We start from the raw sequence: 24,180 nt of genomic DNA on the forward strand, positions 1-24,180 counted from the left end.
CAAAAATACAAATAGCCTAATAATTGTGCATACAGTTCAAATACTGTTACCTGCATATGATCTAATTTAGTATGACAGTTATTATAATCATATTCTAATTACAAGCTTCTCTAGTGCTATTGTTCCCTGTATTTTCCCTGTACGTTGTCTGGAGTTCTGACCTGGTGTATCAGCATGTAACCATTTCAGCCAATTGCCACAGTAGGGATCCTAGTAAGTCATGTGAGAGACTTAGAGGATGAGTATGAACCCTTTTAAGCTCAATTATGCTATATTCAGGTCTATGATTTTTTTCCCTAACTATATTCTAAAACACTACAGTCTGTGTGATCTTCCCTTCTAAAAATATAAATAAGCAGAGGGAACCCACACAGCCAGAAGCAGTGTGCTATCAGGTATACAGCAGAAGCAACTGGATAGCCAGCTATGTGAAGAAGTTACACTGACTCTACAATAAAATTATAGGAAACTGTTAATAAAGACTAGTCTATATTCTTTAATCTTGCATTATATAAATAACTTAAAACTAAAGTTCAAACACATCCATTTTTGTTGGTTTTGTTGCAGAATTATTCATCATAACTACAAATGTATCTTATAAATGCATAAAATCTAGCCAGCTTCTGTTGTAAAATGAATGTTAAATAAACACTTAGATCTGTCAGTAGGATCAACCCTCCTAAACCATCTATATGGGCATGTAAGTCATAAAAAGATGAGTAAAGTGATACCATATCTGCAATCCGAAGTCTTATTCCAGAGAAAGCCATGTTTTTTTTATATGTGAATGAGCTGTTAAGAACTATGGGACAGACACATTTCTCCCAGAGAATCTGCTTCCAGTGCTTATTTTTAATGAAAGGCGATGTTACCAGTCTGAGACATGTAACTAACACAGTGCAGTAGCACTGAACTTTATTGCAACATTGACCGTGAGATGGAAGCTGAAGAGGCCACATGCAAATGGGTCTATTGCTGTACTATGTCAGGTATAATCACACACAGCTCTGCAGTGAGATCAGGAGAGCAGAGACCATTACACATCACACTGGTAACTCACCCTTCATGTAAAATAATCTATGGAGGCAGATTCACATGCAGATCAGAGTCCGGCCCATAGCCCTGAACAGCTCATTTACATATAAGAAAAATGTGAATTCCTTTGGAATAAGACATCAGATCGCAGATATGTAAAAAGCAACAAACATCCGCAGCACACTCACAGTTGTGAGTGACAAAGTCCATTGCAGTGCACACTGCTCACCCACAGCGTTAGCACATACATTATTCTGTCTTGTGCAATCTGATATACTGATGAAGGTTACATGACCGAAACGTCTTCAGTTTTTGGATTGCCTGGACTTTAAATAAATATATTCAAAATATTCTCCAATTTACTATGAGTGCCAAGTTTGTTTCAATTGTTTACATAGGATAGGATCCTATTTGTGCACCATATATAGGAGTTCCGTGGTACTACTTTAAAGTCCAAAAGAAAGACCAGAATCTACTAGTCTAAAAATTGTCCCTACCCAAAAAATTATAGACAGCACTTACCATGGGTAGAAAAAAAAATATTGAAAAAAAGTCCTTACTCAATACACAATACAAAGCAACGTTTCAACCCGTATGGTCTTCATCAAGCTTATGATGCTCTATCATTTTTTTTTTTTATTAGATCGCAGATATCAAGATATCGTGTTATTCAGCTTCCTATGACCTGTATGTCCATATAGACTGCTCAGGAAGGTTTATCCTACTGACAGATTCCCTTTAAGTTTTAAGAACTGGTCCTTGAACATAGAAAATGCTGTTAAAATGTAATGGAGTAATAGGCTAAAAAATATCAGCTGAATACATCACATAGCATTACTTCTGTAACTGCCACTTCTTTGTATTAGATGAGAGTCCCGCTTCATTACTGAGACGTTAGTCTATTGTTAAGTAGCACATGAAATCTTATGATTCCATGTACAATATTTCAGTACTTTCACTGGACTGTTCTTTGCTATGTGTTATGACTTGGCACTTTAACAACTAGCATTCCAGGAGTCATCCTTTCCTTAAGAAAACTAGCAGTATTAGTTCTTTTCTTTCTTTAGGTGCCTCTCTGAGGTATAGTTGCATTTAATTTTGGAATATATAAATTTTTTTAATTTTTGGTAAAAGTGAAAATGGTTGTTATGGTTGTAAGGATAATAACTATGTTTTATAGTATTTGTTGTCTTGGAATACAGGTATACTATCAAGTTAAAATAGTACTTTTTTTCATTAAAAGCTAAATTACGCCTATAAAGTGATGGCGTAGCCCAGTTTATTGATCCTACAGTGATAGAATATCTACAGTGATAGAATATCTACGTGATATGAATATCACTTTATAAGATAAGAATAATCCTTAACTTTTTTGTCCCTTTTAAAAGGATTGTCCACTACTTGGACAACCCATTCTGAATCCCTATTTCTCCCACCCCACCCAGTAAAATAATAACACTTTTACTCACCTCCAGTGCAGGTGCCGTTTCAGCAGTATTGGCACTGGCTCTCCTAGGGATTGCATGACATTGTTATATCACTCAATATCTCCGCCTCCGATGTCCATTTGGCCATGACTGATTTTGTCCCCTTAAAGAGGTCGTTCAGGGGTGCGGTCACCATGGCAAAGTTTGGAATGAACTTCCTGTAGTACCCCACGATTTTCAGAAAGGCCCTAACTTGCTTTTTTGAGAGTGGTTTCGGACAGTTCTCGATTGCATCCACTTTATTGATCTGAGGTTTGATTTCACCTTTACCTGCTACATATCCACGGTATTTGGACTCTTCTTTCCCCATGGCACATTTTTCAGGATTTATAGAGAACTCCGCCTTCCTGAGAGCACCAAACACCGCCTGAACTTTTCCCAGATGACTTCCCCCATCCAGGCTGAAGATTACGATATAATCCAGGTATGCCGCAGTGTAATTCTTATAGGGTACGAGGATCCAGTCCATTGCCCTCTGGAAGGTGGCTGGAGCTCCCTGCAATCCGAACGGCATCCAGACATAATGGAAGCAACTGCCGGGCATAGAGAAAGCCATCTTTTCCTTGGCTTCTTGTAACATGGGGATTTGCCAATATCCCTTTATTAGACCCAAAGTGGTTATGTACCTTGCCGGCCCAAATTTCTCGATCAGTTCACGGCCACATGACATCGGATATGCGTTGACCTTGGAGACTTTGTTCAGCTCTGATAATCATTATAGAATCTCCATTCTCCATCGGGTTTTGGAACAAGTACAATCAGATTAGACCACCCACTCTTAGATTCTTCAATGACTCAGAGATTCAGCATACGCTTCACTTCCTTGGAGATCAGTTCTAGTCAGTATTAGGCGGGCCTTTGGAATCTGGTACGGCTTTGAATTCACCCGCAGATGGGGTTCCATCAGAACCTCGTGTGCTATGACATCCGTACACCCCGGCAAATCTAAGAACAGGTCCCGGTTCTGCTGCAGCAATTTCCGCAACTGCTGTTTTTGGGCCTCTGACAGCATCTCAGCTATTGTGACGTCTTCAATGTCCCCTTCTGGCTTAACAAACAAACATGGAGTTTCAATGGGGTCCATGTCTTGCAATGCCTTGATAGGTGGAAGCAATTATCTGGCAGTTCGGACAGGACTTGCAGTACCTTACAATTTCTCGGTGACATCCAGGCCAATAGAACATTTTCATGACCCAGTCTTAAGTTTTGTCCACCCCAAGATGGCCACCTAAGACATGGAAATGGGTCATGTCCGATACCCTCCGTCTATGACAGGGGTCTCAAACTGAGCTGGGTAAATGGGCCGCACATAGAAAAAATTTGAATATGAAAGTGTTCTTTGTGGGAGAAGATTAAGTTTTCAGTGCTACCATTATTTTTTCATATCACTTTTTGAACATCACTTTTTTGGGTGTGTTTTTTTCTTTTTAATGATTTTTATCATATGGGTTATGATACAGGTCTTCCCTTTTACTTAAACTTTTACATGAAACAGCATGTTTGATGGTCAAATATTATTTCATTATTTTATCATTCTTTATTTTACTTTTTCTTTTAAAAGTTTTCCTTTTTTTAACCCCCAATCGACCCCATACAGTAATATAATTTTTCAGTTAGCTCCATATTGTAATTCTGGCCCCCATCCAGTAATAATGTATTCAATCCTATAATAATGTACCCTGTCCTATAACAATGTCCCCTGTCCTGTAATAACGTATCCAATCCTGTAATAACGTACCCTGTCCTGTAACAATGTCCCCAAGCCCGTAATAATGTCGCTTGTTTTGTAATAATGTCCCCGAGCTTGTAAAAATATCTCTTGTCCTGTAATGCGGTCCCTCAGCCTGAAATAATGTCCCCGTCCTGCAATAGTGTTCCCTGTGTTGTAATAACATCCCCCAAGCTTGTAAGAATTTCCCCTGTCCTGTAATAATGGTCCCTGATCCGGTAATAATGGTCCCCTATCCTGTAATAATATCTCTCATCCTGTAATAATGTCCCTCATCCAGTAATAATGTTCCTTGTCCTGTAATAATGTCCCCATCCTGGTTCCATCTTATACTAATCTTCCCATCCTTGTCCCCTTCTTGTAATAATGTCCCCCATTCTGCTGCTCTTTACATACACACAAAAAAAAATTCTTCTCACCTGACCTCGGTCCCTTGGCGAGGACGGACATTTAGTTGAAAAGAAGTGCTGACGTCAGCGGTCCCTGGCTCGCTGGACGCGATTGTCTCAGGGGCCTAAGGGACACACAATGGAGCCTCAGGGCCCAAATGCTGCCCCTGGTCTATAGGGTCCTGGTACCAACAATTGTTCCACTACCTCCTCCCTCACCTTAGTAACCCCACCCAACAATAATTCCCCACTCAACATAAAATAGGGAAACCAGGAGTCAGCCCTCGGCTCTTGTGCTATGCTGTTTATAACGGTTACCTTGTTGAACGCTTCTTTTAGAGTTGGTTCCCTATGTTGGGCGGACCCAAAATTTTCACCCCAATCTCAGAAATGCCGGCCTCCAGGGATACTACTTCCTCATCTCCCACCATTACACAGAAGGGAAAGCCGTCAGGCTCTGGAGTTGGTGAGACTACTTTAGGGCCAACCTGTCTCTTACCAGAGCAATTGAGGTCTCCAATCCTCCCCCAGCCACAAGTCCCAAAACAACACAAAGTCCCGACCTATGATAATCGGGTGCAATAAATCCTGGACCACGTTGACCTCATGGTACTCCGTACCTCGGCTGTTTCAATAACCATTCTGGCCACCAGTTAGTCTTTAGCATCCCACCTTCTTATCAGGGATCAATTGCAGAGGGAGTGTGACCCTCACGAGTCTAGTATTCCAGTCATTTGCAGACCATTCACTTTTACAGAACAAGCTTGGGTCGCCTCGCTGGGTGGATAGTCCACACTGCAAGCCGGATATGTGTATAATGTACATCAGCGTCCCATGCTACAGTCCATTTCCTCGGTGATCAGGGGAGAATGGGCAGCCTTATGACTTGGGCCATGAAATCTCCAGCAAATTACATCCCCCAATGAGACCCTCGCCCTGTTCTCCACCTCCCCCTTGGACTTTGGATGCCCCACCCCCTTTTTAGCCTCAGCCCTCTGATGGGACCCCCAATATGGAGCGAGTTGCCTCCCCACGGAACCGTCAATCCCCAGAAAACTTTCCACCAGTCTGACCAAGTCATCGGGGTTCCAGGGATCTCCTTGGGCAACCAAAGTCTGAATTAGACTAGGAAGGGAGTGCACAAACTGTCCATTACAACTCGTTCTACCATCTGCGCTGGGGTGAAGACTCCGGCAGCAATCCCTTTTGGACGAGGTGCAGCAGATCAAAAATTTGGGAGCGAGGGGATTTGTCACAGTGATATGTAGAGCGGTGGACCCATTGTGCCCTGACAGACATTGTCACCCCCTGGCGCGCCAAAATTTCCATTTTCAATTTCGCATATTCTTTGGCGTCCTGTAAGGCTAAATCATAGTAGGCCTTTTGTTATTCCCCAGTTAAGTATGGGGCCAGGACTTCCGCCCACTGCTCTGGCAGGAGTTTCTCCCTATCAGCGACCCTTTCAAAAACAGTTAAAAAGGCCTCTGTATCGACACCCGGGGTCATTTTTTGCAAGGCTCTCCTCACTGCCTTCCGGATAGAGAAAACATCAGCTCGGAGTCGGAGCTACTGCCGTGCCATGAATCGCATCTGTGAGTAATTCAATCTGCTGCTGTTGTCGAATCTGTTGCATAAGCAGCTTACTTGTCTCCTGTTGTGCCAGCTGTTGCTGCCACAGCTGTTGCTGGTGCTGTTGCTGCTGCTGGGCTTGCACCAGATGTTTAATCATGTCCTCAATGCTGTCTGACATTGCTCCCTGGCTTATAGCTTCCTTCACCCACGACATGCAGTTCATCTGTAGCAGTCACACATGTTCCCTGGGAATGGTGCCTGCTTTCTCCACCAAATGTAACAAAGCTACTCACTTGGGAGCAATCTGAGGTATCACAGGAACCATTACTATTTAAAGTCTGGCTGGTTTATTGCAGTCCTCAAACCACATCACAGGAAACTCAAATATAACTCTTGTCTGGCATAAAGAAAAACATAAAGCAAAAAGTTCATACAATAGTGCTGGTTAGCCCGCCTGGCTTTGAGTCCAGCTTCTTAGTCCTTTATCAAAGGCAATCAATCCAGGAGGTCTGCAACCCCCACGCACACTGACTTGTGTGAGAGAAACATGTCTCATTTTAAAAAGATAACCACACCCAGGGGTGGAGATATGGTGAGCAGCCATCTAACTCAACTCTACAGCTGCTCATAATCAAACTGTCATGGCTGATTAATCCCTTTTATGTGTTAAAGCATTACTCCAGGTTTATCTCCCATCCACTTGGTGTCCGACAGCACCTTACACCCTTCACGACATATGATATACATTTATGTCATATCATGTCTCTAACTTTAATGCAGGCACCAACGCTAAGCCTGCATTTTTCCCCGCTCATGACAGCTAATTTAATCAGCTGTCATGTGCTTTTGACAACTGTGGGTGCATCGGAGCTCCAATTACGGCTGTTAACCACTTAAATCCTGCAGTCAATCTCCGACAGCAGGATTTAGCACGCTCCACGTCATTCCCGTCACATGATTGCGGGGCACCGATGGGTTGTCATGACAGCAGGGCGTCTGCAGAAGACCCCAGTGCCTGTCATTATGATACTACTGTGAACGCCAACCAGTGGCCAGCGTTCACAGGAGATCGTCACTTCTGCTATACATAGCAACAATAAAACACAAAAGTTTAAATAACCACCCTTCGCCCCATTGAAAATAAAACAATAAAAAAATACACATATTTGGTATCGCTGCGTTCAGAAATGTCCAATTTATCAAAATATAAAATAAATTAATCAGATTGGTAAACAGTGTAACGAGAAAAAAATCTAAACACCAAAATTACTTTTTTTTTGGCCGCTGCAACATTGCAATAAAATACACTGAGAAGCGATCAAAACATTATATCTACCCCAAAATGGTATCAATAAAAAAGTCAGCTCAGGGAGCAATTAATAAGCCATCATCCAGCCCCAGATCTCAAAAAATGGAAATGACATGGTTCTGAAAAAATGGTGAAAACGCAAAAACTTTTTTTAAAACAAATTTAGGAATTTTTTTTCACCACTTAAATAAAAAAGAAACTATACATGTTTGGTATCTGCGTAATCGTACTCACTTGGGGAATCATATTAACAGGTCCGTTTTATCATGTAGTGAATATTGTACATAAAAAAAAACATTGTGGAATTTCCCTATTTTTGCATTTTCACCGCACTTAATTTTTTTTCCTGTTTTCCAGTACACTGTATGGTAAAATCAATGGTGCCATTCAAAACTACAACTCGTCCCGCAAAAAAACAAGCACTCATATGGCTATATTGACGGGAATTTAAAAAAGTTGGCTCTTGGAGGAAGGGGAGCAAAAAACGACACAACGGAAAATGGCCATGGTGTGAAAGTGATAACTTGCGCATTAGGCTCTACTCACATTATATTGTAAGAATTGGTTTGATAAATACATCAAAAAATAATTCTAAGACGTATCTCCAAAGGATGCCATGAAAAAAAGTAATAATACCATGACTTTAGATAGAACATTAAGGCTATGTGCACACTGTGCGTTTTTGATGCGTTTTCGCAGCGTTTTTTCATCATGGAAATGCACCAAAAACGCTAGGTAATCCATGTGCCAGCCAATGCAATGACAATCCTGATGTGCTGTGCACATGATCAGGAATTTCCCTGACAGGTCTGTCATTGCATTTAAATCCACAGCATGTCCATTCTTTTTAGTGTTTCTGCAGCGTTTTCCGCCCATTGAGTTCAACTGAATTGCAGCAAACCCGCAGGTATAAATATATTTATGGATTTACTGCGGATGTTTGCTGTGTATTTTACTGACTCATTTCAAGTCAATAAGTCAAATACGCCGCAAAAATTCCGCAAAAACGCACAAAGAATGGTACCCGGGCTGGGGAAGAAGATTACTTCTCCCATCATCCAACCGCCACTCCTGCTGATAACTGCGGGATCAGGCGCGGCTGAGGGGAGAAGTAGTCTCCTCAACCGGCGTCTGTGCACGATGTTTAAAAAAAAATGAATAAATGAAAATCTACATTAAAATAAAAACACATTTCATTCTCACCTGTCCGGCATTCTCCCGATGTCCCTCGGTGTGCTCGCTCCCGGCAGTGTACATCGCTACGCCGCTGCGGCTGAGTTCACCTGAGCTCATCAGCTGAAGATCAGCTGAGAGCTCCGGGACCTCACTTTACGGAACCGGTGTTGCGTGGGAATTTTCCCACACAACAATGATGCAGTAAATTAGGTCACTGGGGCTAATCAGCTGATCTTCAGGTGATGAACTCAGCCGCAGCAGCGCAGCGATGTATACTGCCGTGAGTGATTACACTGCCGTGAGTGATTACACTCCTGTCAGTGTACACTGCTGTCTTATACAGCAGTCACATCAGTGATTGATGTGGCTGCTGTAGAAGTGATCCGGATCGCCGTGGGACACTGGGATTATGTCCTGAGAGCAGACAGGTGAGGGATATGGTTGTTTTTTATTTTTTTTACAGGAGATGAGGGATTTGGGGATTGGGCTTTAGGTTAGTATACAGTGTTTTTTATTTGTAAATAAATTATTAAAACCATGTGGAATTTTATTTGAATAAAAGACTTTACTCTGGCCATGTCTTTATTGAAAAAACGTCAAAAACCTTACTACGGGATTAGTAATGGGGGCGTCTTATACACGGCCGCTCCATTACTAACATGGGCTTCATATCAGCCGCCAATACAAGGCTGACATGAACCCCAACCCTATTACCCCACTCACCACCGCTACACAGCAGTAGGAAGAGCGAAGGCTAAGAGCCAGATTTGGAGCATCTTATGGATGCGCCATTTCTGGGGCGGCTGAGAGCTGATATTATTAGCCGTGGAGGGGGCTAGTATCCATGGCCCCTTCCCTGGCCCTACGTCAATTTTTTTCTGTGGTCTCCCTGTAATCTAGCCAGTAAAGGCTAAGCAAACAGCTATGGGCTATTATTAATAGCCAGGGAACATTTTTGGCTAATGGTCCCTTCCCCGGCTACTAATATCAGCTCCCAGTGGTCGGCTTTCCCTCAGCTTGTTATGGAAATGACGCGGGAGCCCACACCATTTTTTTAATTTTAGGCTATGTGCCCACGATCCGGACACAGCAGCGCTTTGGACGCAGCATATTTTTGCTGCGTTCTATTGAGCGCAGGTAACTCCGCATGTGTTCACTGAACGATGAGGATTTACCGCATTCAATACATTCTAGTGGTCAAATTTCTGTTGCGGAGACTAGCAACTCCGCAAGAGAATTTGACATGCTGCGGACCTGAAAGACGAGCCGCATGTCAGTGTCCACGGGTGATCCGCAGCTTCAGATGCACGCATAGTGGACATGGGATTTCTAGAAATCCCATCCACTATGCTGTAACATTTGGATGCTGTGGGTTTGACGCTGCATAAATACACAGCTTCAAACCCGCAGCGGCTCCTGATCGTGGGCACGTACCCAAACTCACACGCAGCATGACAATTTCTGTAGTGGAGACGCTAGTCTCCGCTGCAGATTTTGACTGACTGAAATGTCATTATAGGTGGTGGATCCGCATGTATTGACAAGAAAAGTGTGGCATTAGAACACAGCGTTTTGGATGCAGCTAAAATACGCTGTGTCCAAAGCGCGGCTAGTTGCTGGTCTTGGGGAAGTAGCAGCAAAACAAACAGTCGTGAGCTGTTATTAATAGCCAGGGAACATGTTTGCCTAATGGCACCTTCCTAGGATAAAAATAGCAGCTCTCAGCTGCCCCAGAAATTACATGAATGGGAATGCTAATGACACTGGGTTGATGGGATTAGCTGACACCTAGACCTTTTGTTTTGTGCTGAAAAGGTGTCAATCAGACCCTTTCATTACTAACCCTAAGCAAAGTAAAGTAAAGAGTTAAATAAACACACACACAGAGTAAAACACTTTATTTGAAATACAACAGACACATTCTTTAATCATTTAAATTAACCAATATACTCACCCTAGGTCTGATGGTAAGCCAAGGGTTCAAGTGATGTTCCACGTTTCTTTTTTCAAATATCTTTATTTAGCTCCAAAAAGCATTCATTGATGTTCAAAAATGCATTAAAAAACGCATAAAAAATGCATCAATGGTACGCATAAATGGTACATTCTCTAAATGGGACATAGTCAGCAGTGGGGTGCCGCAGGGATCTGTGCTATGACAGATTCTTTTTACCCTGTTTATTAATGACTTTGTAGGATATTAAAATCTGATCTTGACATTACGATATTGCAGAACGATCTAGATAAGATGACTGGCAAACACTTGGCAGATGAGGTTTAATGTAGATAAATGTAAAGTAATGCACCTAGAACGGAGTAATCCTATTGCTGCATATAAATTAAATGGGAGTATACTCGGGACTACAAAACAGGAGAAGGACTTGGGTATTCTGGTTACAAATAAGCTGAGCAGCAGTACTCAATGTCAAGCAGCAGCCGCAAAAGCAAACAAGATTTTAGGGTGTATAAAAAGAGAAATAAAATCCTGCGATCCCAACATACTGGTGCCCCTTTATAAATCAATGGTGAGGCCACATCTAGAATATGGGATCCAGTTTTGGGATCCACATTTTAAAAAGGATATTCAGAAGTCAGAGTCAGTTGAAAGGCGGGCAACTAGATTATTACAAGGGATGGAAGGCCTCTTATATGATGAGAGGTTGAAAAAGTTGAGCTTGTTTAGCTTAGAAAAACGACGCCTCAGAGGGGATATTATTTACATGTAAAAATATATATGTGTGATCATTAAAAAGGACTAGCACATGACTTATTCCTTCCAAAGACCATAATCAGGACTCATTACCGGTGGAAGAAAGGCGATTCCGGCACCTTAACAGGAAAGGTTTCTTTACAGTCAGAGCAGTCGGACTGTGGAATGCTCTACCTCAAGAGGTAGTGATGGCCGACACAATAACAGCTTTCAATAAAGGGCTGGATGATTTCCTCGATACACATTGTGGGTTACAGTTAAATTCAACAAAAAAAATGTTACATTTCATACAGTAATAGTAATTACATAACTAGCAACATAATTAGGTTTGATACAGGGTTCTAGGACTGATCGCCTTTTCCGGGGTCAAGAAGGAATTTTTCCCCTGTGACACAAATCGGCTGAAGGTGTCCTGGGGTTTTTGCCTTCTTCTGGATCAACAGTTTAGTCACAGAGTAGTATTAGTAGTGATAGGAAAGTTAGAATAATACTGTAATAAGATAGCAGGCTGTTAATAATAGTAATGATATCAAACAGTTACATTTATAAAAAATAAAAACAAATTAAAATAATAATGGCAGTAGTACAATAAGTAGTATAATATTAAATATATAACCAGTAATAACATAATTAGTTTTGATCCAGGGTTCTAGGGACTGATCGCCTTTTCTCGAGGCCAAGAAGGAATTTTTCCAGGTGATGCAAATTGGCAGAATGTGTCCTGGGGTTTTTGCCTTCTTCTGGATCAACAGACTTAGGCATAGGGATTTTAGTAATCCCATTATTAGAATCACAAGAGTAATACAAAATATAAAACTAATTAAAAAAATTAAATTATAAACAGGTACATTTTTAATTGTAATAGTGCAGCAATAATAAAAAATGTAATAATAATAATAAATTTGTGAGGCCTAGTCCCAGTTAATTAGTAAGTTAGTGTAGTGTAGTGTAGGGAGTACAATTGGGGGAGGAAGGTTGAACATGATGGACGTAGGTCTTTATTCAACCTATGTTACTATGTTACTATGTATCAGTAAAAAAAATTGTTACGTGCGCATAGACTACTATTATTCTCGGCAGCACATGTCCTTTTTGCACAAAATGATGTGCTGCCAAGAATGATGATTTTTAAGCACGCTTAAAAATCATCTCCAAACGAATGAGCATTTTGCTCGTTCGTCAAGTGATTGACAGCCTGTTTAGATAAGTCAATTATTGGGAAACAAGCATTGCTTAGAATGCTCTTTACCGATAATCGGCTAGTGTAAATGCACCCTTGGAGATACACGGAACATGTCACTAGATTTTCCCCATATAAAGTATGGCCACCATCATCAAGGCCTCTTTTACAGCATACTAGAATGCTGTAAAAAAAAGTCCTCAATCCCCTCTGCAGATCGCAAAAAAGAGCTTTTATTACACTCAGACCTCGCCGTCTGTGAGTGTAATAAAATATCTTTTCTGAGATCTGCAGGTGGGAAACATATAAAGTGTCCTCTCATGCTGAGCATTTGGTAGCACAATGTTGATCTCGAGATCAGGCCAACCCCAACTTCCCCTTCAAGTGTGAGGATACCCTATGAAACCCGAACCTAAAGATTCATTTTTGATTAATCTTTAGTAATTTGTTAGAAAATACCATTTACAGAAATTCCCTAAAATACAGATACATTATATGAACAAAAAACTATCAAAACACACCTCATAATCATTTAATTCATTTTTTTTATTCAGTCCCATTGACATAGGTGTATAAAATCCAGCCCCAGCCATGCAGTCTGTTTTTACTAATATTTGTGATAGATTATCTTGCTCTAAAGAGCTCACTGAATTCTAGTATTGTAAGAGGATAGCACTGTTGCAAAAAGTCATTGTGTGAAATTTCTTCCATCCTCAATATTTTATTGGCATTCTCTGGCATCAGCACAAAACTGTGCCCCGAGAGTTTCCTAGCATTGGATTCACTGATGAAGCAGCCACATATCAAGCCTTACATCAACAAACACAACGCCAAGTGTCAGGTGGACTGGTCTTAAGCGTGTGGACTTTGGAGCAGTGGAAATGTGTGGAGTGATGATTACAGGACTCTGAGAGATGAGTGTTGGTTTTGCAAATGCAATGATGAATTTACTTGCCTGACTGCATTGTGGCAACTGTAAAGTTTGGTGGAAGAGAAATGGTGCTATGGGGTTGTTTTTCAAGGGTTGGCCTAGCCTCCACAGTTCCAACAAAGGGAAATCTCAATACATCAGAGTGCCAAGACATTTTGGAAAATTGTACATTTACAATTTTGGAACAGTTTGGGGATGGCCCTTTTGTTCCACATAACTGTGTCATTATGCACAAAACAAGTTCCATAAAGACCTAGTTGGGGGCGAATGGTGTGGAAGAACTTCAGGATGTTGTCTGGTCTAAAATGACAGGTCTTCAGTCACTCTATATGATTGCAGACTTGTTTCTTATAAACACTATCAGTTTACTGAACTTGGTAGAAGCTTTACCCCGATCTGGTCCTCCCTCGTTTTTTCTTCTGCCGAGTCCTTCATCACTTACAATGGTATCTGTGTTCTCAGGATGCGGATACCGTTAAAAACTGAGTGAGAGCAGAGACCCATCGCCTCCTTTCTCCGACACTCACTCTGGCAAGCCTTCAGAACACAGAATGACTTCACTTCATTATCCCATCTGCACCTTACTGCAGCAAGGAGGAACAGGCCACCACCACTCTTCGTCTTGACGTGGTGAGGTAAGTTTCAGATTATTATTTTTTTTTATTACCTGAGCACAAGTGAAGCTCTGTTAATACATGGAGGCACAAAGATGAGCACTTTTACTATATGGAGGCACAAGAGGGGCACTATTACTACGTGGGGAAACATTGGGGGTGCTATTACCATACTGAATTACAATGGGAGAAATATTACTATATGAAGGAACGGAAAGGACACTATTTCTATATGGACTATTACTATATGGAGACACAGAGGGGAGTTGTTTTCCTATATGGAGGCATAATATGGCACTATTACTATGTGGGGCAACATTGAGGTACTATTACCATATGTAGTTACAATGGGATCAAAATTACTATATGAAGAACAGAAGGGTCACTGTTTTTATATGGACACACAGGGAGCCACTATTAATATATAGAAGTACAGGGGACTCTATTACTATATGGTGGCACAATAGAAGCACCATTACTATATGGGGGGATAGAGAGAGCTACTATTACTATATGGAGGCAGAGAGGGGGAACATTTATTATATGGAGACATAGAGGTGGAACACTATTACTACATGTAGGCATAGAGGCGGGCACTATTAGTATAAAGAGGCAAAGGGAGGGGGGGCACTTTCACTGTATGAAGGCACTAAAAGGGATACTATTATTGTGTGGGGCACCAGGCAGGGCCATATTTCACAATGGGCCAATGCCTGTGGCAGTGATAAATTGAAAACAATTCTGTCCCCCTCCACTCCGCTGTATCAAGTCACCTCATCATGCTGCAGTATTGAGAAGGTAAGCGCTGTGTATTTACACTGGACAATTGTGGCTTATACCGCCGACCAGCTATAAGAAGCTATATAGTAGCCTGTTTATAGGGGCCGACAGTGCTTTCATGTGAACAGAATGGTCATTGACATGATCTTTTTGTTTGCATAGAATAGCATTGTTCTCGGCATCACATGTTTGCACAGGACAACGGGCTGCCGAGAATGATATTTAAAAATCATTTTGACCAACGAACGAACTTTATGCTCGTGAATCGGGTGATTGGCAGCCAGTTTATGTAATCCAATATTAGGTTCTCGATTATTGTCCAGTATAAATGGGCTCTTTAATTCTGAGCAGATTGGTGGGGGTCTGAGTCCTAACACCCCCACCAATAGCTCAAAAGGCCTCTTAAAAGTGCTCAGCTCAGGAGCTAGAAGGGCACTCAAAGTGGAGTGCAGACACAGTAGAAAGTCATAAGAGTAAGTAGCTCAGAAAACAGGAGTCTATGACTTTCTACTGCATCCATACTTCGTAGTGTGTGTGCTCCTGTTTCCTGAGCTGCACTCTTCTAAGAGGTCTGTTGAGTGATTGGTGAAGGTCTCATGTCCCAGACCTGCACCAATCTTCTTAGATTAAAATTGCCTAAAACATATAAGATATCTTCCAAAAGTTAAGGCCCCGTCACACTTAGCGACGCTGCAACGATCCCAACAACGATACGACCTGTCAGGGATCGTTGCTGCGTCGCTATGTGGTCGCTGGTGAACTGTCAAACAGGCAGGCTCACCAACGATCAGGGGAGCAGCGACATCGTGGAAAGAATCTTTCCACGATGTCCTGCTCCTGGTTACCAGCCTGCTGCTGAAGCAGGAGCAGGCTGGTAACCATGGAAAACATCGGGTTACTAGGGGCACACGCGCACCTGATAACCCGTTGTTATCATGGTTACCACTCTGCTACAGTGAGCGGGAGGTTACCGCTCACTTTAGCAGGCTGATAACCATGATAAACATCGGATTACTAGGGGCACACGCGCACCTAGTAACCCGTTGTTTATCATGGTTACCACACTGCTACAGTGAGCGGGAGGTTACCGCTCACTTTAGCAGGCTCGTAACCAAGATAAACAACGGGTTACTAGGTGCGCGTGTGCCCCTAGTAACCCGATGTTTATCATGGTTACCAGCCTGATCGCTGCTCCCGCTGGTCACACACAGCGATGTGTGCTGACCAGCGGGAGGGCAACGACCAAAAAATGGTCCAGGACACTTTGCAGCGATCAGCGACCTCACAGCAGGGGCCTGATCGCTGCAAAGTGTCACACATAGCGACATCGCTGGTGAGGTCGCTGTTGCGTCACCAAAACCGTGACACAGCAGCGATCTCGCTATGTGAGACGGGGGCTTTGCTGTTTAAATGTTGAATAATTCCTACTGCCTGCATCTAATCACTACTGTGGCTTCTGTAGGGTCCGAGGTCAGGTGATGGCTGCTGGTAACAACAACACCCATCATCTTCTTACCATTGTTAAGGAATACTGGGAGTTGCAGGTTCATTCAATACAATTGTATATGATGGAGACTGACCTGATTTTGAAATTGATTGCTGTTCTAAGCTTAGTTACGGATTCATGTACATATGATCGTTCTGGTGATGTATTCATGTACTGATGGTGGTTCTGGGGATGTATTAATATACTAATGGTGGTTTTGGTGCTGTATTCATGAACAGATTGTGATTCTGGCACTGTTTTCATTTAATGATGGTGGTTCTGGCGCTGTATTTATGTTCTGATGGCGGTTCACGCACTATATTCATGTACTGATGGTGGTTCTGGTGCTGTATTCATGTACTGATGGTGGTTCCGATGCTCTATTTATGTCCTGATTGTGGTTCTTGTGGTGTATTCATGTACTGATGGTGATTCTTGTGATGCATGCATGTTCCCATGGTGATTCTGATGATGAATTCATAGATTGATGATGGTCCAGATGATGTGGTGGTTCTGTTGCTGTATTCTTTTACTGATGACAGTTCTAGAGCTTAGTCCTGTATTGATGATGATGCTGATGCTGTATTCATGTACTGATGGAGGTTCTAGTGCTGTATGCATGTCTTGATGATGGTAATGATCCCGCATTAATGTAGCTTTAGTAATCTATCATTTATTAGACTTGACGATAGATTATTATATGGTTAGTGTGGTGTCCATTATACACATGTACAACTCAAACACTGAAAATACAGCTATCTAAATTAGGCCATATATATTCTTCGAACAAGTGTTTGACTAATGCCCAACATACACTTTAGATAGCTGTTCGATCATTCAGAAAGCTGCTATTGTTCCCGACTCTCTCATACACAAGAGAGCTTGCTTTGGCATTGGCTAGAAAAATGATGAGACAAAGATGTCTGTGCGTTACATTCTGCAGAGACGAGTCCTGTATTGAAAAAGTAGTAATGACAGTCTAGGTCAAATAGAGAAGAAAAGGGAAAGTGAGCAACGACAATCAGAGAGAATGACACCCTGAGGCCATTATTTATCTGTACGTTATACACTTATAGGATCTACAGAGGGCCTGTGCAGCAGGGGCGGACATACCGACGGTGCAACCGATGCAACTGCACCGGGGCCCGGCGGTGCAGGGGGGGTCCTTGTCAGGCGGCTAATGATGAGGGCAATCTGGCCTGCTTCTTTGAGCCCCAGGCTCCGGGGGGCCCATGGCCAGATTGCCCTCATCATATGCGGCGGAGCGATCCCTTCAGCTCCCTTGCCATTAACAGCAGAGAGGAGCTTGACACAGGCCCGTGCTGCTTGATGACATCATCATGCAGCGCGGGCCTGTGTCAGGGAGAAAGTTATTGGAGATGAGGAGGATGCTGCTGCAGGGGAGCGGGCTGAGAGGTAAGTTGTATTTGTTTTTCTTTTTTTATACTGAAACGCTGGGGAGAGGAACAGGAGAATGAGGGGAGGAGGGGGGGAGCAATGACGGGGCTGGGGTGAGCAATGATGGTGCTGGGGAGAGAAATGATGAGGCTGGGGTGAGCAATGACGCTGCTGACGTGAGTAATGATGGCGCTGGGGAAAGCAATGATGGGGCTGGGGAGAGCAATGATAGGGCTGGGAAGAGCAAAGATGGGGATGGGGAGAGAAATGATGGGGCTGGGGTGAGCAATGATGGGGCTGGGGAGAGCAATGATGGGGATGGGGAGAGCATTGATGGGGCTGGGGAGAGCAATGATGGGGCTGGGGAGAGCAATGATGAGGACGGTGGGGATGAGGAGAGCAATGACGGGGTGCTGGGAGAGAGCAATGACGGGGGTGCTGGGATGGAGCAATGACGGGAGTGCTGGGAGAGAGCAATGACGGGGTGCTGGAAGAGAGCATTGATGGGGGTGCTGGGAGAGAGCAATGATGGGGGTGCTGGGAGAGAGCAATGATGTGGGTGCTGGGAGAGAGCAATGATGGGGTGCTGGGAGAGAGTAATGATGGGGGTGCTGGGACAGAACAATTAAGGGGTGCTGGGACAGAGCAATGATGGGGGTGCTGGGACAGAGCAATGATGGGGTTGCTGGGAGAGAGCAATGATGGGGGTGCTGGGAGAGATCAATGATGGGGGTGCTGGAACAGAGCATTGATGGGGGTGCTGGGAGAGAGCAATGATAAGGGTGCTGTGAGAGAGCAATGATAGGGGTTTCCCTTTGCTTGTACTGTGAAGCCTTGTATATTTTCCATGTGCACATATCCTTACAGTTAATTGGGGAGAGTCACAGAGACTGAATAATTTATATTATTGGCCGGTGGAGATTATAGTTAATGGGGGGCACAGTGCTTCCTATCACTTTATATTTTGATTACTAAGTGGCTAATAGTATATTAATGGGGAGGGTACATATCTGTAGTCAGGGGCGCAGTGCGGGTGAAACGCATGTATATATACAATGTATGTGACCTTGTTATTTTCTAGGCTGGACATCATCATGACCAGACAGACTTGGCTGGGAGACGTGGACATGAAGGTCTGGCCAGATGGAGAAGCAGCAGAAACCGAGTCTGATCAAATGAGACGTCAGCGGTAAGTGCCTGGATGTAAATATTATTCTGTATCTGCACTGTGTGACTTGGAGTGATAATGTTATCTGGAAAATCCCTTAGGCTGCATTCTCACATTTATGTGAAATGTCCGTGTGCTGCCAGAATTTTTTATCGGATGGTCCACAGACTCGTAGAGTTTTAATGATCCATTCACACATTCATGAAAATGACGGATCTGAGAATGAGATCTGTGAGGGTCAGAAAATGTCCTGTTCTGATCCGATTTTGAGGATCAAAATAGGACATGCTCAATGAGTCTGTAAAAGCGGGTAGCACACCGACACTGCACACAAATAAAGGAATGTAGCCTTATTATGTATAGCACAGTCCCTTAGTATATAATGTACTCACTTATTATGTACAGCACCATCCTTAGTTATATAGTTTCATCTTTTATTATGTATAACACCGTCCCTTATTACCTACCATCCTCTAGTTATATATGGTGCCGTCTCTTATTATATAGCTTCCTCTGCTGTTACGTACAGTGCTTTCCCTTACATAGTGTATTCTTGTTATTTTTGTCAATCACAGCGCCCTCTTTTACTAAATAGTCCTCTCTTCTTAGATATAAAATGACTGCTGATGGAGCAGCCGGTGACCAGAAGACCAGTCCATCAGTTCCACCATCAGAAAAGAAGCTTTCTCATGCTCCATCAGCCGACATTGCATTATATATCTAATAAGAGAGGATGATATGTAATAAAGAACAGGGAGCTGTAGATAATCCAATATGTAAGAGACGGTGCTGTATATAAGACAGAATACTATGTAATAAGGGGCAGCAATATACATAATAAAGGAGGCTATCTAAGAGATATATGTGTGTGTGGCTATATATACATCTGTAGCTTTGTCGCCATAAAAGGTGGGGGGCCCAGACACATTTTTTGCACAGGGGCCCCAAGCAGTCAGTGTCCATCCCTGCTGTGTAGACCTGGTATCTACCACTGCATGGTCACTGTGTGGCAGTAATATGTCTTAGTACATTGGTTTCTGTTAATAAGTATGGTGGTATTATTCGATCACTACTCTCTTTGTTATTAATATGTGGTTATGGCTTGGTGGTATTAATCGTCCCTTAAAGCATTCATGGTAATATTGATCTTGATGCAGTGGTTTTTGTTAATGATCTGTATGTTGGTAATTTGTAATCATGGAGTGGTCGTATTATTTTTCCCGTATATAGTGGTATTATAGTAGTATTGGTCTTAGTATAATGATCTTTGTTCAGTAACATTATGGTGATAATACTTATTTGTATAGTGATATTATTTGGTGCCTGTATCACTTAGAAGTTCACCATTAAACTCACTCCCACTCTTCCAAATATCCTATATTTCCCTCCATTTTTCAAAATGGTCTTTACTCCTAAACCAAATTCTTTCATAAGTAACAAATTTACTTAAATTGTCGTTACAATTACACTCACTGGTACATTAATATATTGTATTATGTGGGAGTTTAAGATCAAGTTCACTTTCAAGTTCTTCAAAAACCCCAAACTTCCACCAGTCAAGGTCAAATGTGTAAAATTTGAGCCCAATATTTCAGAGTTGTAAGTCTAACTATTCATTTTGCTCAGAAAGTCTTGAGTATAACATAGCCAATGAAGTCATTTGAATTGGATTATTCTGTGACTCTTATTTCAAGGGAATCCGACAGCAGGTTTTTGCCATGTAATCTGAGAACATCATGATGTAGGGGCTGAGACCCTTATTCCAGCGATTTATCACTTACTGGGCTGTGAGCTGCAGTTTCAATAAAATCAGTGTTTTATCAGCAGGAGATCATCACTACAGTACTAGGAGATGTGTGAATGATGGTCATCTAGTTCTCTGTAACCCTGCCTCCACTCTAGATTAGCAGCTTTCTGTCAATGCATATTGTACATAGAAAACTGCCAATCAGAGGTGTGGATGGGGTTAGACATAAGCACTCCTAGATCTGCAGCAGATAAAACAGTAATTGTATCAAAACAACAGCAAGCAGACCAGCAAGTGACACATGGCTGGAATCAAAGCCTCTGCCCCTACATCATGCTGCTCTAAGATTACATAGCAAATTCTGCTGACAGATTCCTTTCAAAAATGACTTCTCAATATTCCCCTGTATATTCCCCCAGTGAGAATTATTTAATCCATTTTATGTCCTTTTGTCAATTATATCAAGTGTTAAATACAGTGTTTTCAGACAGAGCTCTAATAATACATGTAGAAATACAGGCCATTGAATGATTCCCTCTATTGGCTTGTGATAAGTAGAGAGCACACATTGGGAATGTGACTTTGTGTAAGAACAATTCTCCCGCATATGAAGCAAATGTCCACATTCTCTTGGATTAATACTTCTGACTTACCACTACATTTTGGAACATGACTGTGGGAATTTGCATCCAATCACCCACAAGAAATGCCATCAAGAACCCCTTCTTGTTTTCTTCTTTACTTCTAAATTACCGTGTGAATATTTATTAACGCAGTGCACTAGTGAATGACCAGACAATTGTAAAAACTCATTATGGCCGTTATCTTTCCTGTCAATGGATCCACTAGCTCACATATCACAGATGGCGTTAACTGCGCTTTACTTACTCTCCCCAGGTCCAACACTGAGCCTCCTCTACTGATCCCAATGTCTGATACTGTCTGCAGCACTGATGTCATGTAATGCAACCAATTAGTGATCTCAGTGGCTAATGCCGTCTACTCAGGCAGAGTCACTGAGCTCACAGATGATAACAACACACACTGTGGAGCTATGCAGGCGATTCAGTGCTGGACCTGGGGAGCGTGAGAAAAGTACACTTTGTTCATTTTTTTCAAAAAATGTAAACCCCTTAATATAGCTTTAATTGAAATACTGGCATGTAACCATTATTTTTTTACGTTAGGTATGAAGGCGGAAATAAGCATAAACATGGAGCTGTCATTTTTACATACTGCACTATAAATCTTCAAAACCAAAAGACAAATATCATCTCTTCCCTATTTATACAGAACAATTAAATACCGCACACTTTCTCTTATAACAGAGCTCTTGGCCTGACTTCCTGTTACATAAAATATTCATGACATATAATGGTATTTTTATTTAGACTTTACTGATTAGTCGCTGGGTACTTAGTATTTCACTTGTTACCCTACACAAATTACTGGTATATATAATATTGAGTACGCCATATCGACATGTGTTCCGATATACTTACTGCCATTCACACTGTATTATTGGGAATTTATAGGCCTTTTATTTTGCATATGATATGAAGGTATGAAATGTATTTATGTTAAAAAATCGGCTTCTTTAATGGCAGGTGGAAATATTATTGGTATCCCATATACTTTCACTATACATTCATTTAGATGCATTTCATGAAGACAATGGTGACGGGGAATTGAGATCTGATTTGTCAGGACTGAAGTCAAGGAAGAAATCTGTAAATCTCATAAAAGTTTGTTTTTCCCATTATTCAGCATCCGCGCTGCATGATAATAAGTTGTGCTGGATCTGTACCACCGTCTATAAATAATAGGTACATTTTAATAATAAAAGCATCACTGATACCTATAATGTGAGGGACATATATCTTTACCGATTCTTGTAAGAACTAGAACAGTTTAGAAATGTCACTTTCTTTAGTGATCTGTCTCATTTCACAAAATGCTGCAAATACAGAATATGGCCCCAGAGAACAGAATTAGTGATCACATCAAATCCAGCCCAATGTTCATGTTCCAGTTATTTGGCATAAAATAAATGGCGTTATGTACAGCTATCTCACCACGCCTCTTCTTAACAGCAAAAAACCCCTAGAAATTGTCACAACTGGTTCAGAATCAGGGTTTATGTTACACATGAGGCTGATAAGAATAATACATGAAACATATTGATAACGATATTATTATCATTTATTCTTAGAGCACCATTGGCTCCATATAATATGGAATATAAATATATATATTCCTGTGCATCTTGATCCAAATTATCCACTAAGCAGCAGAAAGGATTTTATATATATATATATATATATATATGTATAAAATCACATTAAATGATGTAATCCTGCTTTCTACAGCAGTGGCACCATATACAGTATATCAATACATATTTATATATTCTTGAGCCAAGTGATCCACTAAGCAACAAAAAGAATTGTGTGTGTTATATATATATATATATATATATATATATATATATATATATATCACATTGAGTGATGTAATCCTGCCTCCTACAGTGGCACCATGCACATGGGCACACCCACAGCGCCACACAGATATACAGCTAGCTGTGTCTCCACTGTGTCACTATGATAAGCAGCAGGAAAGATCTATTCCTCTCCCCCTAGAAGGATATCCTCCCCATTACATAAATCACACTCAGCATTGCAGTCCCTCCCTGTGCAACATTTCCTGATGCATAAATACAGATGTCTGAGCCAAAGTGTGACCTGCCTTTATGAGATCCATAGCTATATATATATATATGTATACCTATAGATTAGATCCATAGATGCATTTCTATATAGTGTCTATATATAGAATGCTTGAGCCCACACATACATGATCACACTGCATATCCATAACAGCTAGAATCAATACTACAACTCTCAGCAAGCAGCACTATAAGAGGGATGGTGCACACTGCATATCCATAACAGCTAGAATCAATACTACAACTCTCAGCAAGCAGCACTATAAGAGGGATGGTGCAGGAGCAGCCCTTACCTACAGGCTAAATGGCAGGCTGTGGATCGCATGTAATTGTATTTTCCAGCTGAGATCCTTTTGTCCTGTCTCTCCGTCTGCTGTAAGGGAAGCTGATGGAAAGGAGGCAGTGGAATAGATGCTCTCATGCTCCTGCCCACCCAGAACGCACAGGATGCTGGGGCTTGTAGTTTATATGAAGTCTCACTCCCATCCTGTGCGCTGCTTGGCGACATCAGGGGCTGTGCACCCACTGCAGGGAGCTGGGAATCCTGCCCTGCTGAGACATGAAGCCCCTGATTGAGCCCTTGCTACATAGATTACATACTGGTTTCTGTTATATACAAGTATCACCATAAATGTATGCTGTGCATATTATCATCTCTAGCTTTATAAATAAAAACATTATTTTGATCATCATTATTTTTAGTTAGGAGATTTTTTTTCTAGAGTGACTGGGAAAATAATG

At 41.8% G+C, this 24,180-nt stretch overlaps 1 protein-coding gene across 2 annotated transcripts in view; it reads right to left on the bottom strand.

Annotated features, from left to right (window-relative positions):
• The window catches only part of GNB4 (G protein subunit beta 4), a 126,698-nt gene extending 102,811 nt beyond the window's left edge, over positions 1 to 23,887 (bottom strand). Inside the window, exon 1 of one of the 2 annotated variants that reach the window (XM_073674954.1) lies at positions 23,733 to 23,887. The gene's annotated coding sequence lies outside the window, so the exon portion shown is untranslated. The remainder of the gene's footprint in view (positions 1 to 23,732) is intronic. The other variant, XM_073674955.1, reaches the window with a different exon arrangement.
• Between the last annotated feature and the right edge of the window lie 293 nt (positions 23,888 to 24,180).

This window comes from Phyllobates terribilis, unplaced genomic scaffold (genome assembly GCF_046119375.1).
Source record: "Phyllobates terribilis strain yellow unplaced genomic scaffold, ASM4611937v1 Scaffold_3__8_contigs__length_932513732, whole genome shotgun sequence".
Classification (NCBI taxonomy): domain Eukaryota; kingdom Metazoa; phylum Chordata; class Amphibia; order Anura; family Dendrobatidae; genus Phyllobates; species Phyllobates terribilis.